Raw genomic sequence first — 8,743 nt, forward strand, 5'->3', positions numbered from 1 at the left:
GTGTGTGTGTGTGTGTGTGTGTGTGTGTGTGTGTGTGTGTGTTTTCTCTGGCTGACAGGATGAAAAACCCCAGTTTCAGGAAGAAGATGGGAGAAGCCGCACAATTTCTTGTATGTTGGTAACTTATCTTCAGCTGAAAATTCATTATAAAGTTAACCTTCGCGTCTTAGACGGGAGTCGATGCAACAAAAGCCAAATTATGTAAAATGGGATGCGCGATGTTCCTAGCACCATAAGTAGTGGACTTGTTGGAGAGTTGTTGATATTTAAGAAAAAGTTTGAATATCAGCCACTCTTTATAGCATTTTGAGAATGATACGAATGAAGTATTCTGGACTAGTCTATATAACGTTGTCAGATGCAATGCTCTGCCCTTCCCAACTTTCTAATTCTTCCCAAAGACATTCCAGTGAGTTGAAAGCGAGAATCTGTGCAGGCAAGTCAAACTTTCCTACATTACTTTTCAAATATTACGTATCAGAGTAGCAGCTACAATATGATATCATACATTGTCATGTTGAAAGAGACAGCGTCTAAAAGAGGCATTTTCTCGACTTTTTCAAGCGAGACTGAGCTAGTCGATTGCAGACTAGGTGGAAAGAACTTTTCCGGAAGAAATTTTTCTCTCAGAAAGGAAACAGATATAGTTACAGACACACACACACACACACACATCCATAGCATTATTATCCATGGCATTCGCATTTAAAAGAGAATCAAAACTTTAAGTCGGTACGTAAGCAGTTAATTAGATTATTATTCAAAACATATTTTTTTTATTTTATTTCTATGTTGAACTGAGGTTGCGTTCTTTAATGTTTAACCAATCAGGAAGAGAGAAAAAATATTCAAACTCAACAATGAACTTAAGTTGATAACAACAAACCTTCCAACAAATATTTATGTTTTATTCTGTTTAGATATTCGGTAATAATCAAAATAGGAATTACTTTTGTTTTCTGGTTTATATGCGAACAATGAAAGCGCAATAGAATGGAATGCATCGCATCATTCAGTGTTAGGTGTGCTTTGCCTACGAACACTCATGTTAGAAATGGCTTCGCTGTGCAGTTCGGTCTTATGAGGGTTATTTGAAAGGTTTGTCAGTCATACAAGTTTGGAACTTTACTCATAGACAACAGGTAGAAAGATTTCTGTTTTCCGGGGAGATGGATGCCTGCAGCACCTGGTTTCGGCTGGTGTGCGTCGGTGTTTTCTCTGGGAAACAGGTTTTTGTATACCAGCAATAACAAACCAACTGGTGAACACATGTAAATCTCTGAATGTCTCTTTATGACTTTTAGATATCTTTGAGCTAAATTCTAAGAAATGCAAAAGAGCTGTATACTTGGAGAGAGTTTCTTGTGGGTCTGCATCCATTCCAATGCCCCCCTCATTTTTCATATTAGCTGCGCAGTATCCCAGTGGAAATGGAACCGCTCGGGTGATCCACCTGTTCTAACCGTGATACGAGGTGAGGTCGTGGGGGTTCACGGTGACACGTTCAGCTCTGTGGGACAGTGGTACCCTTTCGAGGGCCATCGTCTTGCGGTGCGGAAGAGGTTTTGAGGTGGAGCTGAACGAACGGATGGTGGAAGCCATTTCTACCGACACCGGAGACATGAGCGCGGAAACATGACACAAATATACTTAAGAAATTCATTTTGAAATAATTTTAGAAATATACGAGGCAACTGCAGCAAATAAGGCTTAAACGATGGCACTAGATTTTCATATATTTCTCATCCCAGTGGTGTCCAAGGCAATGTACCCTCTTGTTAACTCAAAAATTCCTCTTTGCAACAGATTGCTTCATTGGCCATAGAAAATGAAGTAGTGGGAAGGCTTTAGGATTAAAATTGAAAAGCAACAGGCTAATATTTTCAATTAAAAAATAAATAAAATAAACCTTCTGAGGTAATTAAAATTTTACTCTTAGAAACAGCATATGCGAATGCGTTTCTCTCGTTAAATATAATACAATTAACAAATATATTATATCTGTATAATAATCAATACTAGATTTTATTTTTATACCATATTTTGTACTCAACCATATTTGGATAGAATTTAACACTGAGGTTGTATTTTATGTGCGTACTGGATTAAATTTTGAAACAATTCTTTACCATCACATAAAGACGTGTTTATTTTTTTTTTAAATTAATCTTGCAGATCGGCAAGATTTCTTATGCAGGTCTTATTTGCAGCAGTTAGCTTAGAAATCATTTTCTGTATGGCATTGATCTATTCGAAATTGATTTAAATATCAACACCGTAGCGAAGCGCTCCCTTCATTTGGAAATCCTTATGGGAGTTCAATTTCCTTCTTAGAACGGGAAGAACATCCCTCAGGGCATTTTTCAAGTGAAGGTGAAATAGCCGATTCTCATGTACAGTTGGCAAGGTTTTTCCTCCCAGAACCTCGGGTTTTTCGTCCCGCCAACGTGAGAATCGGCCATTTGAAAAAGGCTTCGACTGTCTACGGAATGCTGCGAAAATGAGATTAAACGAAGCAGAGTAACTCGTCATCTCCTGAATGGTAGTATTACGAGGACCTTCCTAGTGAAAAAGATGATGTTACAACAAACTCGATAATCTTCTCTTAAGAATACAAGTCAAACCAAGATATTATCGGAGATTGAGTGTTTGAAAGTTCCTCATATCTTGTAATCAAGAATTTCCAATCCAGCCATGTTCTTATTACAAAGCATTCCATGTCTATTTTCGTAAATTATATCAATGTATTTTAATACATGAAATAAAAATCAGTAAAACAACAAACCATGTTTTCTGTTCATCTTTTCTGTTATTTATAGTTTCTTCTTTATTTATATTTATAGATAATACAGAAACATTTTTGTAAATAAATATCTACTGGCTTATCCTGTTCACACCATGCAGAGCAGAGGCATTCATACATGTATATGCTCGTATTATATTTATTTGGTTTCGCAAGTTTAGTAGTTGGAAACGACAAAAGCCTTAATATGTGAACAGATGACTAACAGTATGGAGCCTCGGTATCCCAGTTTTTATAGACAAGAGGAACCATTAACAGGTATTTTCAATCAAATAGTCTGTCTCATACGGAAGTGGGGAGTTATTTCTCCCGAAAGGTCGGGGTTTCATCCCTCAAAAACCGAACTTACGAATACGCATATCTATCAGGTATAGGATGCTAACTGCGAGATAGAAGAGACCTCATCATCTTATTTTTCTGTTGCACATTATGGATCTCAAGTGGTGGTGGTTTATCCCTTCGGTCGTTTCTGACCCGAGGTGACCTTGTACGCTTGCCCACAAAGGACAAAGTGGTTTATCCGGGCTCGGGACCAGCATATGGCTGGGTGGTATTCATGACTGAAATCCATGTGTGTTCACAGGGTCGGTTTGCCTGTTTTGGGGGACGAAAAACCCGAGTTTTCGGTAAAAAAAAAAAAAAAACTTTACCTTTGTATGAGACCGGCTAACTCACCTTTCGTCGAAACAGACCAAGTAAAGTTTTATCGAATCCAGATCTTTCCGACCAAATAGCTCCGTCTGTACTGACTGAGCAACGGAGGCTCATGGATCTCAAGTAGTGATCAAAAATAACCAATTTGGATGGATGGAGATGACACTTGACAGGAACTGACAGCGTGAGAGTGTGAGACCTAAATAGCTAAAACGTTGCTTTCATACTGAACATTCTGAAATGAAAGATAATAAGCAGAGATTATTGTTTCTCTTGAATGTTTTGAGAGAAATCTCAGAGATATCCGCGCTCATCATAATTGTTAAAAAAATAAAAAGGTTCTACGAAGGTAGTCTGAAAAGTTCTCAGCCTCGACCATAGATGCAACACTATCGGCAAGATTTTTTTTTTCTAAGTTGGTACATCAGTCATAAACATCCATGTGAAATTGCAAGTCATTCTATCAAGTAGTTTGTTTTATACAGCTGTCGGGAGTAAACGTGTTGTCTATATCCCTTGAAATTGATAAAATTGAGTATCGTGAGGTTATAAAATTCTTTGTAAAAGAAGGTTTAACGCCAAAGGAATTCATCAAGAAATTCATAAAAGTTTATAGGCACTTAATTTAATATGGGAACTTAATTTAGTAATTGTCGAAAACCTTCGTTTTCAACAATTAAGAAATGGGCTGCCCAGTTTAAATGTGGCAGCACTAGCCTTTTAGATGAATCCACGTGAAGTACGTTCAAAAACTGTAACAACACCAGAAATCATTGATCAAGTGCACGATATAGTATTCGATTACCGGCGAGTCAAAATGCGTGAAATTACTGAGACTACAGGCATTTCAAAAGAACGTGTAGGATATATTTTGCATGAAGATTTGCATATGAAAAAGCTTTGCGCAAGATGGGTGCCCGAGCTTGCTCACATCAGATCAAAAACGCACTCGAATGAAAATCTCTAAACAGTGCTTGGAGCATTTAACAAGAATAAAGCTTAATTTGTGCGTCGATTTATTACTATGGATGAGACTGGGATTCACCATTACACACCAGAATCCAAACAGCAGTCAAAGCAGTGGACAGAAGCCGGTTGTTCAGCGCCAAAGAAGACAAAGTCCGTTCCATTAGCTGGAGGGGTCATGGCATCTGTGTTTTGGGATGCTAAAGTCATTCTGTTTATTAATTATCTTGAAAAGAGTAAAACAATAACCGGAGAATATTACTCCGATCTTTTAACCAGACTAGACGAAAATATTCGTGATAAAAGACCCGGTTCGAAAAAGAAAAATATCATCTTTCATCAGGCCAATGCAAGTGCCTACAAAGGTGTTTTGGCAATGGGAAAATTAAGGGATTGCACTATGAATTGTTGGAACATCCATCCTATTCCCAAAGATTTGGCTCCCTCTGACTTCTATCTCTTCCCAAAACTAAAACTCTTCCTCGCTGGTCAGCGTTTTTCTTCGAATCAAAAGGTGATTGCAGCTGTAGAGGGGTATTTTGCAGATCTTACTGAAAACCACTACAGGGACTGGTCTTAAGTCTTAAAGGATGTTGAAAAATAAATATAATTTCGAAATTATAAATTCGTTTTTTCATTGTTAGGCCGAGAACGTTTCAGACCACCCTCGTATCAAAAGTTGTTCATGGTATAAACGAATCATTTATACGCAATTATAAAAATTTTTATAATTAAAATCAAAATTTAGTATTATTATCGTCATCCTCATGATTTATATTTTCAAGCGTATGCTCAAAATGTACCATGCGGATACTAAAAGCATAATCCGACGGAACAAGATAAGTATCCCTCGTATGTATTCTATGACTGTTTTTTCTTTTTCTTCGGGATGGGACAATAAGCATCCATTATTTTCGGGTTTTCCACTTGAGAATTAATGGTCTCCAAACTATATTTTTGTGACTGCTCACTCCTCTACCAGAAACAACAAATATAATAACGTATCCCACATAAACATGATACAACCAATGTTAATTTATAAGTTATATACACAGATTACAGAATAATTATCTGAAATAAATATGAAAAAATAAACACATATTCGTACGTAAAAGATTATTTAGATTTATGAAAAAACATAAATATAAATATTATATAAATCAAATGGATATTAAATCCAGCATTATTTCATTATTTCAATAAATAAATATAAATCATTTTGTAAAATTTTGTGATCCTCTGTAAAGTACTTGATTGATTATTACACGACTTTAAACAGAGTTTCTATAGGTTTTTCTTAATGCTCTGGATGTTTAGTTTCTACGTGCATTACTAGTTGCGATCAGTAGTCAACATTTCATAATAATATAATAACAATTCAATAATAATAATATTATTATTATTATTACGTGACACCTCCAGGGAGTCCAAGGACTCATCGTGGGAGGGTACACTACTCTACTTCGCTAAATACATCTCATCCTCTACATTACTTAATTCTCACCTACGACCATCATCGCCACTATCGCCCATCATTACCAATAATAGTATTTTTTGTCTGTAAATTGCGTGTGTTCTGAAGGAGTTTCCGGGAGAAAAAAAACCCTACTACCACCGTATGAGATCGGCTAACTCACCTTCAGCTGAAAAAGCCCATATAAGGATTCCCCCTCGTCACGACTAGAATCGAACCCGGGTCTTTTCCAATCGAAGGACGCAACGTTCTGTTATTCTTCCAATTGCGCTTCGGCGGCTATCATCAATGTCTTCGTCAATTCGAGGTATCTTTGCAGGCATCTTTTGAAACCACTCATCTATTGAGTTATTAAAGAAAAGAGTTCAAAAATAAAATCTTTTAAATAGAAATATATCGGTGAATTAATTTAACTTATTCTTTTTGATAATCTTAAAATGGACGGTAACAAAATCGAAATTATGAAATCGTGAACAACACCGCGTCAATGACAACGATGCGAAGCTACATGTGACACAAGTGGGCGTGACGATGTTCAGATGCGCCAACAGTGCGCACTGATACCGATTTACATCGACAAGAGTGCGCGCAATCATAACGTAAATATACGTAAGAGATGATGTTCAGGAGTGCAAATGAAATGAAAGGGTTTATTTTTCATTTCCATTTAATCTATATTATTAAACGCAGGTATCCAGTACTCCTAGGTTTCTGTACCAAGTTTTTATGAGTTGGTCTATTCGATCAGGCTCACTCATTCTGAATTGACCAGGAAAGCTTTTATTTTTCCCAAAAAAATAGCCACAAGTCGAGACGCTAAGAATCGTCTTGGATACCCCCCCCCCGAAAGGTTCACGCGTCCTACCCTTGAAGCCAATGGAAGTAGAAACCTGCCACCGCTATATGAGAACCGCTCAGTGGCGCACTCAGGATTTAATCTTGGGGGGAAGGGGAGTTGAGTAGACGATTTGAGAATACACACTACGCATCGCATACGACCTATGACGAGCATCTGCAGAGTGATCGCTAATTCATAAGTAGTATAGAAATAGAAGACACGACATAACATAAATAAATAAAAAAATGAATTTTATTAATTAGGAAAAGATTTTTGGAAAATTTTCTAGTGTTTTTTTCCTTTTTCTTTGGGGGACAGGGCCCCTTGCCCCCCCCCCCGTCTGGGTGCGCCACTGGAACCGCTAAACCACTGTCAGCTGAAAAGCCACTTATAAATGTTCGCCGCATCCTAGACTGAATTCGAAACCATATCTTTTTTTTTTTTTTAACAAAACTATAGGCATCACGATATCGTCAACACGGCGTCAGAGCTAGCTTGGTATTGCACCATTTAAATAACGAACTTCACCAATGATCCTGTATATTCGTAATGTTAACATGAATAAAGTTTAGCAGTTTCCAGCATTTCAGCGACACCAGCGCAGTATCTGCTAGTGGAGCCTTACGATTTGTGTGTGTGTGTGTGTGTTCCTTTGAAGTGATCTTTTTTTATTTAAAAAGATTGTTCTAACCCATCTGAATGCAGCATGAACTACACATGAGGATGATTAAAGGCAATTCTCAGTTAAAAATATAAACTTATATATCAAATTTGCGAAAACAGAAATTCTCACTTATATTTGAGGTCATGTGAACTTAAATATAAATGATCATTAACACAAGAAAAAATATATATGAAATAGCTCAGCAGTTTATATATTGCTTAAAATAGCAATCCATATTTTTTACGATGCGCTGCTATTTTAAGGGACACATCAGAGGCATCATAGAAATAAAGAGAAAGTAACTCAGAGCAGATGACTTGCAAATATGGAAACTTGTTTCAAACTGAAGAAACTATGGATCAATGAAGTGATATTCTTGATAAGAAATGGAAATGAAACATAACAGAACTGAAGCGATACTCTGAACAGATAGACTTTGGATCATAGAAATTATTCAAGAGGGGGAAAAATAATACTTTCACCAAAAATAATGAAGAAGAACTACACATGAGGATGATTAAAGGCAATTCTCAGTTAAAAATATAAACTTATATATCAAATTTGCGAAAACAGAAATTCTCACTTATATTTGAGGTCATGTGAACTTAAATATAAATGATCATTAACACAAGAAAAAATATATATGAAATAGCTCAGCAGTTTATATATTGCTTAAAATAGCAATCCATATTTTTTACAATGCGCTGCTATTTTAAGGGACACATCAGAGGCATCATAGAAATAAAGAGAAAGTAACTCAGAGCAGATGACTTGCAAATATGGAAACTTGTTTCAAACTGAAGAAACTATGGATCAATGAAGTGATATTCTTGATAAGAAATGGAAATGAAACATAACAGAACTGAAGCGATACTCTGAACAGATAGACTTTGGATCATAGAAATTATTCAAGAGGGGGAACAATAATACTTTCACCAAAAATAATGAAGAAGAACTAACAAAGGAAAATTATTGTTCAAAAATATGAAGACTCACCAAGAAATAAAATCGAATATGTTGAACTCAACAAACTTTGTGTGTGTGTGTGTGTGTGTGTGTGTGTGTGTGTGTGTGTGTGTGTGTGTGTGTGTGTGTGTGTGTGTGTGTGTGTGTGTGTGTGTGTGTGTGTGTGTGTGTGTGTGTGTGTGTGTGTGTGTGTGTGCCAAATAAGAATAGCAGAAACAGGATGAGGACGGTCAGTAAGAAAGAAGGGTGGAGAAAACTGGGAAAGGCCTTTTGTCCAGCAGTGAGATGCAAGAGGCTGATGACATTGTTAATATACCCTACATATTCCCCATTCTTATTCTTCATTTTCTTATCTTTGCGCGCATAAAATTTCTTTTT

Source organism: Typopeltis vanoorti, chromosome 7 (genome assembly GCF_054136105.1).
Source record: "Typopeltis vanoorti isolate ZY-2024b chromosome 7, IOZ_Tvanoo_1.0, whole genome shotgun sequence".
NCBI lineage: Eukaryota > Metazoa > Arthropoda > Arachnida > Uropygi > Thelyphonidae > Typopeltis > Typopeltis vanoorti.